The 17,240-nt window shown below is 46.3% G+C and overlaps 1 protein-coding gene across 4 annotated transcripts in view; it reads right to left on the bottom strand.

The window, feature by feature from the left end:
- Positions 1-17,240, bottom strand: part of LPCAT2 (lysophosphatidylcholine acyltransferase 2) — a 390,784-nt gene that overhangs the window by 276,625 nt on the left and 96,919 nt on the right. The gene's annotated exons all lie outside the window — the stretch shown is intronic.

Below are 17,240 nucleotides of genomic sequence, written 5' to 3'. Positions count from 1 at the left end.
CTTGTTAAAGCATTCCTAAGCTTTCCCGTATATAGCAAAGTGTTTGTTTTAAAACCAAAGCACAGTGCCCTTTTAAATAGAGGTTAATCTTTTCCCATTTATTCATGCAATGCGTTTATGGTGGTCATATTCCTTTGAAAGGTTCTCCGTCACAAAAGAGGCAGCGAGCATGCTACCCAGCTTGAGATGATTGGGGTTATTATTATTATTATTGATTTATAAAGTGCTGACATATTCCATGGCACTGTACAAAGTAAGAAATTAACATTAAGTACATAATAATACAGACAAATGGAATATACACCAATATACAAAATACATAATTAGTGACAAAATACAGAATTGATACAAAATACAGAATTGATAGTGACAGTGACAAAAGTAACATGATGAATAAAATGTATAATGGATTCCAAGACACAAAAGGGGGAAAGAGAGTGATGGCACCACAACCTATTCCCTCATTGACTGGAGGGACCAATAACTTATTGAACTAAAACAGATACTAGTTAAACATTAAATTCTTCAAGAACAATGGACAGCGTAGTGGTTAGCTCTCGCATTGCAGCGCTGGGGTCCACGGTTCGAATCCCTGCCAGGGCACTATCTGCACAGAGTATGAGAGGCTGGCAGGCCGTAGCAACACAAACGTGCTATAATGGCCCTGGGAGATTAGGAGGATAGTATGTCCAGAGGAACCCCCCAGAGGTGAGCAAGTTTATTGGTAACGGGTGTAATGCTGGGGATACACGGTGCGTTTCTTCTTATCAATCGAGCCGCTGATGGCTCTATTGATAATTTCCAACAGGTCTGAGCAACACGCGGATCGATACCCGCGGGTGGACAATAGCGGAAATCGAGCGGAAAATAAGGAAGTGCCGCGGGGACGAGCGGGAATCGATCCGACGGCTAATCGAGCCGCCGGATCTAACCGTGTATGCCCAGCATTAGACTGTAAAGTGTTTGATCACAGTAACTCTGCTGACAGACAGGTGGTTAACAATACAGATGCAAGGATTGGCAGTCAGATAGTCAGGATATAGATCTGGTCATACACAGAGTAACTATAAGGTTGGAGGATCAGGCAATCCGGGAGACAGTACACAGATCAGGTCGGTACACAGAATATCTAAACACAATCTTAACATAATATACGAGGAGACAAGCTCTACGTCTAGCAAGCCTAGCTTTCGCTATAACCGGCGCGGCGTCTCCGGAAGCCTTAAAAAGGCAGAGTGACGTCAGCTCCGGAACGTGCGCCGCCTGCTAGGGCATAGGGCGGACGCACACTATCCATGCGCCATTTGGGACGCACGTGCCTGCCGGAAGAGGAGACCGTGGAGCACAAGCCGGAAGAGCCAGGGACATAGCGGGCGCGCGGATCAGGTAGTATCGTTACAGTACCCCCCCTTTGAGGAGTGATCTCCGGGCACTCCAAGCCTGGTTTATCTGGTAACTTGGCATGAAACTCCTGTTAACTTCAGTTAATTTCTGAGCATGTACCTGTCGAGCAGGGCAGGGCCGGGCCGAGGCATAGGCTGGAGAGGCTCCAGCCTCAGGGCGCAGTGTAGGAGGGGGCGCAGAATTCATTCAGCTGTCATTCCTAATTGTGTTTGAAGCAGAAAGAAATAAGAAAAGGGGATACATGGCAGTGACTGTAAGCCAGATAACTAGATATTAAGGTCTTGGGGAGGTTGTGGGCCCTGTGGCCCTCTTAGTGTAATAGCAATCAGTGTTTGATGGCTCGGGTGGCAGGGATGGAGGGGCGCACTTTGGTGTCTCAGCCTTGGGTGCTGGAGGACCTTGTCCCGGCTCTGGAGCAGGGACCCAACACCTCTCATCCGGCCCATATCCCTTCCAGTCATTTAGGTACTGTAAAGAATTTCTGATTTTTCTGGAATCCAAAATTCTCTCCACCTCATATTCAGTTTCACCTTCCACTGTCACGGGTGGAGGTGGAGAAGAGGAGACCTGAGATTGTTTTGCTGGTTTTAGTAGGGAAACATGCCATGGAAGGAATTCCCAACTTTCAGGGAGTACAGTAATTTCACCTTGTATGCCACCCTGTTTAGTTTCTTAATAATAGGAAAAGGGCCAATGTACCGGGGCCCTAATTTTGGTGTTGGTTGCCGAAAAGGAATGTGTTTTGTTGACACCCAGACTAAATCCCCTGGCAAGAATTCTGGTTCTAGTGATCTGTGTCTGTCAAAGGAATGTTTCTGTTTCTTGACAGATTTCTGCAAGTTTACTTTAACCTTTTTCCATACTGAAGACATATGCAGTAACCATTCCTCTAATACAGGAAAATTGGAAGGTTGCCTTGACAGGGGAGAAAATTTAGGGTCTGACTCCTGACCGGTGACCACTTTGAAAGGGGACATGCCTGTAGAAGAATTTACCCAGTTGTTAAAGGCAAACTCTGCAAATGGAAGAAACTCTGCCCATTCTTCCTGGTTGCTGGACACATAACAGATACTGCTCCAGAGACTGGTTTGTCCTTTCAGTCTGACCGTTCATCTCTGGGTGAAAGCCTGATGAAAACGACAAATTAACCCCCAGGTGGGAACAGAACAAATGCCAGAACTGAGAGACAAACTTGACTCCTCTGTCAGAAACCACCCTTTCAGGGATACCATGGAGCCGAAATACATGTGTAATGAAGAGGTCGGCCAGTTCCTTAGCGGAGGGCAATTTGGTCAAAGGAACAAAATGAGACATTTTACTAAAGAAATCCACAACTACCCAAATAACCATGTATCCCTCTGATGGTGGTAAATCCACAATAAATTCCATGGATACATCCGACCAGGGCTTAGATGGTATGGGTAATGGAGGGATCGGTTGAAAAGGGCGCCCGAGGTGCCTGTATGAAAAGGGCGCCGCCATAGACATCAATGTTATTTCTGGAAATATGGGCTACAAGGTGTAGAAAAGGGCGCCCGAGTTTTGATATAGGCTACAAGCGGGCTCCCCTTTGTAGCCCATATTTTTTCGGCTACAAGGTTTTCGGCTACAAGCGGGCTCCCCTTTGTAGCCCGTATTTTTTTCGGCTACAGTAAGGTGCCTCTCTGTAGCCCATATTATTGCCTTTTTTTTGTAGCCTAAGTTTTTATATGGGCTACAAGCACTGTAAGCCGAATTATTTCACTACCCCACTATCCATGGCGGCCTGAAGGGGGAATAGTAATTAACACATCCCGGAGTTTTTTTGCAGCCGAAGTTTTTATATGGGCTACACCAGGCGCCTTTCTTTTTTGTAGCCCAAGTTTTTATATGGGCTACACCAAGCGTCTTTTTTTGTAGCCGAAGTTTATATGGGCTACACCAGGCGCCTTTTTTGTAGCTGAAGTTGGTATATATATGGGCTCCACCAGGCGCCCTTTTTTACCGGCGCCCTTTTCATGTAGACCCGTAATGGATGGAGTGAACTACTGGGAGCTGTTCTAGAAGCCTTGCTAGGGGCACAGGTAGAACATGCACTGACAAATGCTCGAGAATCACGAGCTAAGGATGGCCACCAGACTAGGCGAAACAAAAGTTCAAGTGTTTTGGCTTGACCTGGATGACCTGCAGTTTTGTCCTCATGAAACTGTTGCATAACTCTGAGTCTCAACTGCGGGGGAACATATAAGCGATCTGATGGTTTGCCCGGGCTTAAGCTCCTCATCAGGATTGGGAGTAGTCATAGCTGCGATGATGCACTGAGTGGGCACAATGGGTTCAGGGTTCTGGGAACAGGGGGGGATCAGGACAAAAATAACGGTACAAGGCATCTGCCTTGACATTCTTCGAGCCAGGTTTATATGTGATCGTGAACTTATATCTCGTGAAAAACAGAGCCCACCGTGCTTGTCTGGGGGTTCAATCTCTTTGCAGATTCAATGTATTCTAAATTTTTGTGGTCCGTAAATACTGTAATGGGATTGTTCTCTCCCTCTAGCCAATGCCTCCATTCTTCAAATGTGCACTTGATGCCCAACAACTCCTTGTTCCCTATGTCATAATTCTGTTCCGCTGGAGAGAATTTTTTTCGAAAAAAAAGCACAGGGGTGCAATCTCTCAGGGGAAGCTGCATACTGAGAGAGAACTGCCTCTACTCCCAGTTCAGAAGCGTCAACCTCCACAATAAAGGGACGAGAGATATGAGGATGCACCAGAATTGGGGCTGTACAGAAGGCTTCCTTCAAAGCTTCAAAAGCCTGATGAGCCTGAGGAGACCACCGACTAGGATCAGCCCCCTTCTTGGTCAGGTTGGTCAGTGGTGCCACTCTGACAGAAAACCATTTAATGACTTTCTTATAGAAATTTGCAAAGCCTAAAAACCTCTGCAGGGACTTCAGATCAGTGGGTTGGGGCCATTTGAGAACTGCCGAGACTTTGGCTGGATCCATAGTCAGTCCCGAGTTAGAGACAATATACCCTAAGAAAGGAATCTGATTGGTTTCAAACGTACATTTCTCCAATTTCGCATACAAATGATGTTCTCTCAATTTCTGCAGGACTGCTTGGACATGTTTACGGTGGACCGTCAAAGAAGGGGAGTAAATCAATTATATATCGTCCAAATAGACAATTACAAACTTCCCTAAGAAATCCCTAAAGACGTCATTCACAAATTCCTAGAAGACTGCAGGGGCATTGCAGAGCCCAAATGGCATAACTAAATATTCATAATGACCGTCAAGAGTATTGAATGCAGTCTTCCATTCGTCTCCCTGGCAAATCCGGATGAGGTTATAAGCCCCCTGAGATCTAATTTAGTGAAAATCTGTGCCCCAGAAATCTGTCCAAACAAATCATCAATTAGCGGGAGTGGGTATCGATTTTTGATGGTTATTTTGTTTAAACCCCTATAGTCAATACAGGTGGTGAGACCACCATCTTTCTTTTCTATAAAGAAGAATCCAGCCCCTGCAGGAGAATTGGAAGGTTGAATGAAACCTTTTTCCAGGTTCTCCTTAATATAAGTTCTCATGGCCGTCCTTTCTGGGATTGACAAGTTGAATAAGCGGCCACGAGGGGGCATAGTTCCCCGGCAACAAGTCGATGGGACAGTCGTAAGGGCGATGTGGGGGTAGCTCATCTGCTGCACGAGGGGAGAAGACATCAGCGAATGAACTGTAGGCCTCTGGAATTTGATGAGGGGACAACTGAGTACTGAGAAGCGGCAGGGTGGAAAGACAATTGTTCTGCCAGAACCCAGACCACCTGACAAGCTGTCCTGTCTACCAATCTAGTACTGGATTGTGCCTTTTCAACCGAGGCATCCCCAAAACTAATGGAGTGGATGGCATACTCAGAAGAAAGAAACTAATCCTCTCAGGGCACTGCCTTTGACATGGGAGACCAGGGTTCACATCCCGGCCAGGGCCAGTACCTACTCAGTGGTGTTTGGATGCTGTAAATTGGCAAAAGAATAAATTAAGTAAAAAAAAGAATATGCAATAGTCTTTTTCAAGATTTAAATAATTATAATGATTCGATCCAGTGGGAATATAATTAGTATATTTGACAGAGGGATTGATGTGTAAAAGTATTTAGCTGCCATCTAGTGGACCAAAAAGTTATGACCCGGTCCTAAGACACAAGCATCAATAGACATGTAAGAGCAACATAAAAATTAATAGACACATAAAAGAAACCAAAGAAAAAAAAATGTAAATTAAAAAGGTCATAACAATAATAAACAAATATGGATCAACTTAATAGTCCTGGGCAATTGTAGCAACGGGTAAAAAGCACATAACAATCAAACCAAATTACACTTTTTGACATAAAAGTATGTAAAATAATGATCAAGCCAGAGGTGTAGTTGTAAAAATGGACGATGTTACACTAAAACTTATTGGGACAAATAAAATAAAATAAATAAACAGTTTGAACCCTGGTCTCCCATGTCAAAGGCAGTGCCCTTAACCAAACTCTATTCAGACAGTACTCTATTCAGCTGCACATTTGGTCACCATGATACCTGTGTCTGCCCCCCCCCCCCCCCCCCCCCCCAACTACCCAATACACTGAACACAGGCGGAGATAGCCCATTGGCTACTCATAAGCCTGCCCTAACCCCGCCCACCCTTCCCAAAAACCCAACTCACTGAACACAGGTGGCAAGAGCCCATTGGCTGCTCGCACACTGGGCCCTAACCCCGCCCACCTAACACCTCCCACACATCTAATTGGCCCTTTTAGCAAGAACCTGTATATATAAGGAGTTGAGCGTCCTCACCACTTCACTGAGGCGCTACACCTGCTATTGCCGAAATTCTGGTGAGTTCTTTATGTTATTTTATTTGCACACTTTACCCTGTATTTCTGGCCCCCTGTTCGCTTCTCAATGCTCTATTACCCATTACACTTGCTGACAAATACCCTTTTCCATTACCAATACCATTGCAAATCTGTGTAAAAAACACCCCATTGCCCATTACTATCACGAGCACCATAGCCTCTACCCCCTATTGTTTACTTATACACCCAACTCTTTTATGCCATCTCCACGAAGCAATAGCGACAAAGCGCATGCGCAGCACGTTCGCCACACAAGAAGCGCAATACCGACAAAGCATACCAACCCTGACTAAGCAAAGAAGCACGAAAACAAAAGAGAACGCAAACGCTTGCTAAACGGTTACCTCACCGAGATGACAGCAAGCGTTCGCTCCAGACAGACAGACAGATGGAGCAGCCAGTAGCAACCGCTGCTCTGGGTACACTCCTAAGGCAGAATACAGAAGGAACCACCGCCTCTACCGCTAGGGCGAATGCGATCCAAACAGGCAGACAGATGAAGCGACCAGTAGCAACCGCTGCTCTGGCTACACTCCTAAGGCAGAATACAGAAGGGACCACCGCCTCTACCGCTAGGGCAAATGCGATCCCAACAGACAGAACGATTTCCTGTCGACCGCCGCTGGTGACAAGACAATCGCAACAGATAGACAGTACAAAGCAATACAGGTAACAAATAACCTAACTATGCTAACAGGAATGCTAGGGCACTCCCAAGGAACTACTCTAAGATAGCAATATTAGCAAACAGTAAGCAAAGGGCTGAGACTCCAGGTAAGTTAGCAGGAACAAACCATCATGACCAGAAAGGAATTCTGGGAGGAAATGGTATTTATACTGCAAGCCATGAGAGGAAGCAGCTAAGCAATTTGCATGACAAGTGGATGCAAATTCCTCACCAGAACAGCAACTCTGCAGCTTGCAGAGTGGAGACAGGTCTCTTTTCCAGGGACCTGCAACACTCAGACCTAACAAATGGTCAAAAAGCTGTCTGCCTGTGCAGACAGCAGAGCAGATCATTACAAGCATAATGTATTGTCTCTTGTCTACAGTTTTGTCCCCACGTTTATTGCCTGATGAAGCAGACTGGGCCTGCGAAACGCGTTGCACTTTTTTGGGGTACTATTTATTAAATGTGATTGCTACTATTCAGACAGTCTTTCATGTCTGCTTTATGGAGGTAAGTCCACCACTTCCTCCCAGCAAATGTTAAAGGTTTTATCCGCTTTTATCCTGCGGGTGCCTCTGTTCTCCTACTGCTATACCGTGTCCACCCCTGTTGGAGGCATGATCTACCCCCTTTCGCATCTACAGAGAGCGACTTCTTATCCCTGAGTGAGGACAGGTCTAATCTCCTCACCTGCCTATACAGTGGCTTACTTTGTGGTAACCCACGTTTGTGAGTATAATTTTCTCACCGAGAACCTTTACTTCGTTTATGCTTAACATACTACACTATATTGGGCTCTCGGTTTCTCTACACTTTACAATCTTAATGTTATATACGAGGAGAAAAGCTCTACGCCTAGCAAGCCTAGCTTTCGCTATGACTGGCGCAGCGCGGCATCTTCGGAAGCCTTAAAAAGTCAGAGTGACGTCAGCTCAGGATCGCACTCTGCCTGCTAGCATAGAGCGGACGCGCACTATCCATTCACCGTTTGGGACGCACACACCTGCCGGAAGAGGAGACCGTGGAGCGCAAGCCGGAAGAGCCAGGGACATCGCGAGCGTGCGGATCAGGTAGTGTCGTTACAAGGTCATTAAGGAGGCAAATGCCTTATTCCCTGTTGTGTTGTTTTTGTTTGTTTGTTTTTTCCCCTCTTAAGTGTTACTTGCTGAGCACGAAATGTAAAATTGGGTGCAGCACAGCTATTTAGCAGTTAAAGTAATGGCTACCACTATCGGGTTTCAATATCTAACGCCTATGCCTAAGAAAAAGAAAGAAAGAAAAAAGGATAGAAAAAATTCACAGTGCAGCATTGATATTTAAAGAGGAACTCCAGTGAAAATAATGTAGTAAAAAAAGTGCTTCATTTTTTACCATAATTATGTATAAATGATTTAGTCAGTGTTTGCTCATTGTAAAATCTTTCCTCTCCCCGATTTACATTCTGACATTTATTACATGGTGACATTTTTACTGTGGGCAGGTTATGTAGCTGCTCCTAGCTGTTTTGGCTGTTAGAGACAGCTGTAAACAGTCATTTCCTGTCTGTGAACATTGTTACATTGTGGCAGTTTGCCCAGAGTACCGCGGTCCCAGAGCTTCTTGTGGGAGGGATTTCAGCACAAAATCAGTCATACAGCGCCCCCTGATGGTCTGTTTGTGAAAAGCATTATATTTCTCATGTAAAAGGGGGTATCAGCTACTGATTGGTATAAAGTTCAATTCTAGGTTGGAGTTTCTCTTTAAGGGTTGTAGTAGCAGCTGCAGTATAATTGATGTTTATGAATGTAAAATAGGAACGTAAAATAGGTATGTTAAAGCTGGCACAGCAATTACATGTCAGTTAATATAGCGGTTAGCAGTTAGCATCAGTGATTCCCAACAGTTACAACAGTGGTTGTATAAGTTCGCTCCAAGTAATGGAACATTAAAACGTCACATCAATAGTGCATAACCGCTATTTGTTCTGGAACGTTACAAGCTGTGCGCAGCGCTCATTTAGTTTATGGCCGCTATTACCGCCCTCAACTATTGCGGGATACTGTAAGTGGTGTACTGCATCAATCTTTCAGGTATTCACACTTAGCGGCTGGATTCGCACCCATTTCTATTAGCTTTTCCTTTCGTATACCTATAAGACCGGTGAGGGCATTTCCTTTTTTGGTGTTTTTTGTTTCGTGTGCTTTTTCTTTGTTGTTGTTGTTGTTGTGTTATGTCAATATAATTGGATTCGGACTATGATGTGAAGATGTGCCCAGGGACACAGGAGCACGGCTGTGAAGTCATGTTGATGGAAGTCCGGGCAAGATAATAAGCTGAGTCTGAAAAAAAAAAACCATACAAACTCAACGCATAGAAAGTGCCCTGGCTGGGATTCGAACTGAGTACTCAGTGCTGCAAGGCAAGAGTGATAACCACTACCCCATCATGCTGCCCATGTTAGAAATATACCTATGTGCTTATTGCAAGCAAAGGATTTAAGCTTAGTCCTGAAATGTCTGCATTGTTAACACCTGGAAAAGTTAGTGCATAAACTTAACGTCCTGTTCTGCCCAAAGATGCCCAAAATCTAAACCTGCAACCTCCGAAATAAACCTCATTATTCGAAACAGAAGTATAAACCATGAGCCCCTTGATAGCATGCATTGACTTAACTTTCAGCCAAATCTTCTGAAGCATGTAAAGATGAGGGGTGGTATGGCAACAGTCTATTGAGATAAATTACTAGCTATAACCACAGGATGGCAGAGCATATTTAGTAGAAGTGGCATTTCTACATCTTTCTGTATATGCAATTCACTTTTTCTCCAGACTTATCTTCTAGGAGATAATTTTTCATCTTCTCTTTAAAATATCTTTTCAGCACTCTGCAATTGAAAAAGTACCAAAAAGTAGGTGAAAAGGTAATATGAGTATTGTCTTGCTTGCTGGTGGCTTAAAAGGCATTTTTTTGACAAGTTATGAAAATATTACCTAGGAGAAAGCTCAGGACAAAAAGTTAATTGCATATGGGCGCCTGTGTCTGTAAAAGGAAGTTGGTAATAAACTTGTCAATCCCCCATGAAGAGATGGATTAGTCAAAACCTGTCGGTTCTGTCAGATTTCTACTACCTACTGTAAGCAACAGGAACATAGGAGAACGGTAATTTATGCCTCATTTTCCTCTGCAATAAAACTACTTCTTATTTTTATGTGTTTACATGTATTTTAAATTTTACAATTTTTTATGATAGTGGTCCTTAAATAGCAAAGCTGTCCTGGATAATCCAGGAAGTAGAACTATTCTCTTACTAGAGATATCCAAAGCTTTTGACAGTTTGGAATGGCTATACTTTTGGGAGGTTCTGTCAAGACTGGGTTTTGACCTAGTGTTATGAAATGAGTCAGAATGCTATATAATAAGCCATATATTAAATTTAACAGGATAATATTTTCATCCACATTTACTCTACAAAAACAAGGATGTCCTCTTTCCCTGCATTATTTACATTGGCTATAGATTCCTTAGCTCTACTAATTCAAAATTATAACAAAATAATTGAATTCCATTCTGGTCCAATTGAAAAAAATCTGTGTTATACACAGTTGATACTCTACTTTTGTTAGGTGATACAGTCCAATCCGTTCACAGATCAGTAAAAGTGATTACTTTGTTCGGATACTATTCAGGTTTAACCTTTTTCCCTTTTTTTTTTCCATTATATGCGCTGCTGCACCACGTTCTTTTGTGCCTACCTCAGTGTAATGCAGAGCGATATACCGTATTTACACTTCTACCCCAGTGTGATGCTGTAATGGCAACATCCTCCTCTGGATCCCAATCACATAATATAACACGTGATTAGGAACCGAAGGGAGGATGTCAGCATTACAGAGCCAATCTCCTCTTCCACCACTGCGCTATAACGCAAACATCCTCCTTTGAGTTCCAATCACATATCATATCATGTGATCAGTAGAGATGTAGCGGTTCGCCGGGGAACGGTTCCAGGCGAACTTAGGGGGTTCGCGTTCGCCTGGTTCTGACACTTTTGTTGCATGCACAGCCTTGCTAATTGATATTGTGTGTGCCACTGCCAGCAGCCCAGCACATTCAGTGACTACCTGTGTGTGTGACAGGGAGCTGCACATTGTACTACCCAGTACTGCATATACCCCAGTACCTGTTGTGTTTACTTAACCCACCTCATCACTGCATATACCTAGCGTTGTGTTGAGTGAACCCAGCTCACTGCATCTAACTACCTGTTGTGTTGAGTGAAAACCCACCTGGCCACCTCACTGCATCTAACTACCTGTTGTGTTGAGTGAGAACCCACCTCACTGCATCTTAAGTACCTTTTACTGTTCAGTGAACCCAGCTCACTGCATCTAACTACCTGTTGTGTTGAGTGAGAACCCACCTGGCCACCTCACTGCATCTAACTACCTGTTGTGTTGAGTGAGAACCCACCTGGCCACCTCACTGCATCTAACTACCTGTTGTGTTGAGTGAGAACCCACCTCACTGCATCTTAAGTACCTTTACTGTTCAGTGAACCCAGCTCACTGCATCTAACTACCTGTTGTGTTGAGTGAGAACCCACCTGGCCACCTCACTGCATCTAACTACCTGTTGTGTTGAGTGAGAACCCACCTGGCCACCTCACTGCATCTAACTACCTGTTGTGTTGAGTGAGAACCCACCTCACTGCATCTTAAGTACCTTTACTGTTCAGTGAACCCAGCTCACTGCATCTAACTACCTGTTGTGTTGAGTGAGAACCCACCTGGCCACCTCACTGCATCTAACTACCTGTTGTGTTGAGTGAGAACCCACCTCACTGCATCTTAAGTACCTTTACTGTTCAGTGAACCCAGCTCACTGCATCTAACTACCTGCTGTGTTCAGTGAACCCAGCTCACTGCACCTAACTACCTTTTGTGTTGAGTGAGAACCCACCTCACTGCATATAGCTAGCATACCCCCGAGATGGACAAAATGGACAAACCAGGTAGAGGAAGAGGCAGGCTCAGAGGAAGGCCACCAGGCACCGGCAGGTCTGTGGCTGTGCGAGGTGGTGTTGCTGTGATTTCGTGCGGACCTGCCCCAAAATACAGTGCTCAGAAGAAGGCACATGCCATCACTTCCCAAAATCATGAGGAGGTGCTTGAGTATTTAACACAGAACACCTCATCTCCCGCAGCCATCAGCGCTACAACAAGCACCACATCCGCTGCATTTGACACTTTGCAGGAGTTATTTGGTGGTGGTGGTGAAATCACTGATTCCCAGCCACTACTGCAACAACAACAAGAAGGCGCAGGTACACCACCTTATACGTCTGAGTTAGGTGGCGATAGTATGGACGTAACATGTGTGGATGGGGATGATGGTGGACCACCTGAAGTTGGTGCACTTGAGGAGGTGTCTGAGGAAAGCGCAGCTGGCCAGGAGGATTATGATGACGATTATACGGATACGACATATGTTCCCGGTAAAGGAGATGACCAGGGGGACAGTTCAGAGGAGGAGTCAGATAGGAGTAGGAGGGAACGACTCCATGATAGAAGCAGAGGGAGCTCGTCCTCAGAAACAGCTGGGGGCAGTGTCCGGCGCCATGTATCACCAGATATGGCCAGCCAGCCAACATGCCCTTCAATGTCAGCTGCTGATGCCACCATAGCGCCATCACCCCAGGGGGGTTCAGCGGTTTGGAAATTTTTTTCAAGTGTGTGTCTCAGATCGGAGCAAAGACATCTGTTGCCTCTGCCAGCAAAAATTGACCCGTGGAAAGGCCAACTCTCACTTAGGGACAAGTGCCTTACGAAGGCACCTGGAGAGAAGGCACAAACAGCTATGGCAAGAACACCTGAGGAAAAGCAGCACCCCTCAAAAGACAAGCCACCCTCCTTCTCCTCTTCCTCCTTCAGGTGCATCGTCTTCATCCACTTTCTCCCTTGCACCTTCACAGCCACCCTCCTCCACACCACCTCTTCCCTTCAGCGGTTCCTTCTCCTCTGCCCACAGCAGTACCCAGCTGTCCGTGAAGGAAGTATTTGAGCGTAAGAGGCAAATGTCTGCCAGTCACCCTCTTGCCCGGTGTCTGACAGCTGGCGTGGCGGAACTATTAGCTCGTCAGCTATTACCATACAAGCTGGTGGAGTCGGAGGCTTTCCGTAAGTTTGTGGCCATTGGTACACCACAGTGGAAGATACCAGGCGGCAATTATTTTTCAAAAAAGGCCATACCCAAACTGTACCATGCAGTTGAGAGGCAAGCGGTGTCATCTCTGGCACACAGCGTTGGGTCAAGGGTCCACCTGACCACGGATGCCTGGTCTGCCAAGCACGGGCAGGGCCACTACATTACATACACAGCCCATTGGGTCAACCTGGCGACCGATGGCAGCAAGCAGGGAGTACGTGGCTGCGCAGCGGACCGACTTGTCACACCTCCACGGCTTGCAGGCAGGCCTCCAGCCACCTCCTCTCCACCTGCTACCACCGCTTCGCTGTCGTCATCCTCCTCCTCCTCGGCTGCTGCAGCGATCTCCTCTCCAGCTATACAGCCCCAGCCCCCCAGGGCCTATGCTGCATGCCAGGTACGATGGTGTCACGCAGTGTTAGACATGTCTTGCCTGAAAGCTGAGTCACACTGGAGCAGCTCTCCTGGCTGCTCTTAACAAACAGGTGGAGCAATGGCTGACCCCGCACAAGCTTGAGATCGGCAACGTGGTGTGTGACAACGGCAGCAATCTCATTGCTGCGTTGAATTTGGGAAAGCTGACACACATACCCTGCATGGCACATGTGCTGAATCTGGTCGTGCAAAGATTTGTGTCCAAGTACCCAGGCTTAGAGGACGTCCTGAAGCAGGCCAGGAAGTTGTGTGGGCATTTCAGGCGCTCTTACAAGGCCATGGCACGCTTTGCGGACATTCAGCGTAGAAACAACTTGCCGGTGAGACGCCTGATTTGCGATAGCCCGACTCACTGGAATTCCACCCTGCTGATGTTCTCTCGCCTGCTAGACCAGGAGAAAGCCGTCACCCAGTACCTGTATCATTACAGTACAAGGACACAATCTGGGAGGATGGGGATGTTGTGGCCCAACAACTGGACACTGATGCGAAATGCATGCAGGGTCATGGAGCCCTTTGAGGAGGTGAGCAAACTGGTGAGTCGCGATGAGGGCACCATCAGCGACTTGATCCCCTACGCCTACTTCCTGGAGCGTGCCGTGCGTAGAGTGGTGGATACAGCTGTGGAGGAGCGTGAACGAGAAGAGTTACGGCATCAGGAGTCATGGGAGCCATTTACACCCGAACCCGATGTTCCCACAACACCTGCGGCAGCACAGAGGGGGGAGGAGGAGGAGGAAGAAGAGGAGTCGTGTGGGTAAGGAGAGGAGTCAGACTCTGATGATGGTGATGATGAGCAAGGTGTTTCTGTGGAGGAGGAAGAGGCGGCAGAAGAAGAACAACCGCGGCAGCCGCCACAGGGGGCTTCTGCTGCTCCACGTTCCCGTGGTAGTGTTCGTGGCTGGGGGGAGGAAGAGGAGTTGCATCCCGAGGAAGAGCAAGAGGAGATGGAGAGTACGTCTGCATCCAGCTTTGTGCAGATGTCCTCTTTCATGTTGTCCAGCCTGTTGAGGGACCCCCGTATCAAAAAACTCAAGACGAATGACCTGTACTGGTTGGCCACGCTACTAGACCCTCGGTACAGGCACAAAGTGGCGGACCTGTTACCAAGTCAACACAAGGCGGAAAGGATGCAGCACTTGCAGAACAAGCTGTCGATGATGCTTTACAATGCGTTTAAGGGTGATGTGGCTGCACAACGCAATCAAGGTACCACTGGCAGTAACCCGCCTCCTGCCAAGTCCACGCAGGCAAGGACAGGACGCTCCAGCGATCTCAGGGTGATGTCGGACATGCGGACGTTCTTTAGTCCAACTCCTCGCCATAGTCCTTCCAGATCCACCCTCCACCAACGCCTGGACCGGCAGGTAGCCGACTACCTGGCCTTGAGTGTGGATGTAGACTCTGCGAAAAGCGACGATGAACCCTTGGACTACTGGTTGCGCAAGCTTGACCTGTGGCCAGAGCTGTCCCAATTTGCCATACAACTCCTCTCTTGCCCTGCCGCAAGCGTCCTGTCAGAAAGGACCTTCAGTGCAGCTGGAGGCATAGTTACTGAGAAGAGAAGTCGCCTAAGTCACGACAGTGTTCAGTACCTGACCTTTATCAAAATGAATGAGGAATGGATCACTGAGGGCTACTGCACGACCGAAGACTAAGTCAGTCCCCACACACAGCATCTCTGCCTGCAGGCCGCTTGACTGCCTTCTCCGCCACCACCAACAGGGTCCAGGACTCTAGGCGGATTCCTGAATTTTTAAGGCCGCTGCTAGCAGCGGCCGCTACACAAATTTTTCTGGTGCGTGTACATGCCTGCCTAATTTTTCTGGCTGCACTGCAGGCGGCTGCAACAAAAAAACAAAAGGCATGTACATGTGCCCATCCCCCTTCATGATCATTACTTTGCCGCGGTGAAGGGGCTTGCGCATCACAATGAAGCATTGACCGCCGGCTATTTGAGTGTCTCGGGTGGGGGTGGCACACAAAAGATAATAAGGTCGTTGCTTCATTGTGGTCAGACCAAATTTGATCAGCTGGACAGTCACTGTTGTTCTATCATTGAGCTACCACAGCCCGGCGACCAAATGGGCTTGAAAACCACCACGGCCTACACTCTGGCCATGGTGCGCACCAGTCACAATGAAGCAATGACCGCCGGCTATTTGAGTGTCTCGGGTGGGGGTGGCACACAAAAGATAATAAGGTCGTTGCTTCATTGTGGTCAGACCAAATTTGATCAGCTGGACAGTCACTGTTGTTCTATCATTGAGCTACCACAGCCCGGCGACCAAATGGGCTTGAAAACCGCCACGGCCTACACTCTGGCCACGGTGCGCACCAGTCCAGCACGGCCGTCATTACGCAAACAGCTGTTTGCGGTGCGTTACACAGTGAGTTTGGTGTGTCAGTGTGAAGCAGAACTCTAATTACACTCCCTAATTGATGTATACCCATGCAAGATGTTTGAAAGCACTTTAGGCCTGCAATTTAGCATTCAATGTGATTTCTGCCCTTAAAACGCTGCTTTGCGTTAAATCCAGATTTTTCCCCGGGACTTTGGGCATGTATCCCACTCCGCTATGCCCCCCTCCAGGTGTTAGACCCCTTGAAACAACTTTTCCATCACTTTTGTGGCCAGCATAATTTTTTCTATTTTTCAAAGTTCGCCTCCCCATTGAAGTCTATTGCGGTTAGCGAACTTTTACGCGAACCGAACCTTCCGCGGAAGTTCGCAAACCGAAAATCGGAGGTTCGCGACATCTCTAGTGATCAGAACCCGGAAGAGGATGTGATCATTACAACTCGATGATAGAAGAGGAGAGTCAATGCTTCGAGGGAAGAGTAAAGACTGCATCTGGATTAGGTAAATGTGAAGCGCTCCCTGACACTCTGCATTAGACTGCATCAGGCATTTTAGCCGGCTGAGGGAGCCCTGCCCAAAGTTATCTAAAACGAGATGGGCAGTTAAAAGATTAAAAATAACTGGGAACAAACTGTGCCTCTTACCAGTTGATGATTTTGTTTGTCCACCTTTTTTAGCCAATCTATCTCCTGAAGTAATTACAATAAAATTTGTTTGCATGCACTACCCTGCAATACAGTATATATATTTTTTTCTCTTGAAGTAGTTACTACTTTTAAATATCTAGGAATCCTACATAAATCCTAAACAAAAAATTTGAAGAACTTAATATTACATCTAATATTAAAACACATCTAAGGCTTGGGCGAAGCTCTTTTTATTCCCTGTAGCTAAGATTAACCTAAAATGATTTTAATGCCCCAACTCCAATGTAGTCTGCATAACTCCCCTGTATGGATTAAACTGAAAACTTTCAGAGTAATTAATACCATTTTTAAAGAAATTATTTGTAACAAGAAGAAAGCTTGCTTTAAAATAGAATACTTACAATGCCCTAAAGATGATGGAGATCTTACTGCTCCCAACCCATAATTTATATTATATTGCAGCTCTACTACAACACCTAGTTGGCTGGAATAATCCTCTATTGATAGACCCTGATAGATTCAAGTACTCAAAAAGGTTTTATTCCCAGTGGTATAGCTAGAGTATTTGACACCTGGTGCTGATTATTTACAGAAACTAACCCTAACCTTCCTTAACCCATGGCAAAAATGCAGGCATGTTTATGACAGGAT

The sequence above is a fragment of the Hyperolius riggenbachi genome, chromosome 11 (assembly GCF_040937935.1).
Source record: "Hyperolius riggenbachi isolate aHypRig1 chromosome 11, aHypRig1.pri, whole genome shotgun sequence".
Taxonomy (NCBI): Eukaryota; Metazoa; Chordata; class Amphibia; order Anura; family Hyperoliidae; genus Hyperolius; species Hyperolius riggenbachi.
Note: the sequence above shows the minus strand (reverse complement) of the source record. Positions and strands in the feature narration are given on the sequence as shown.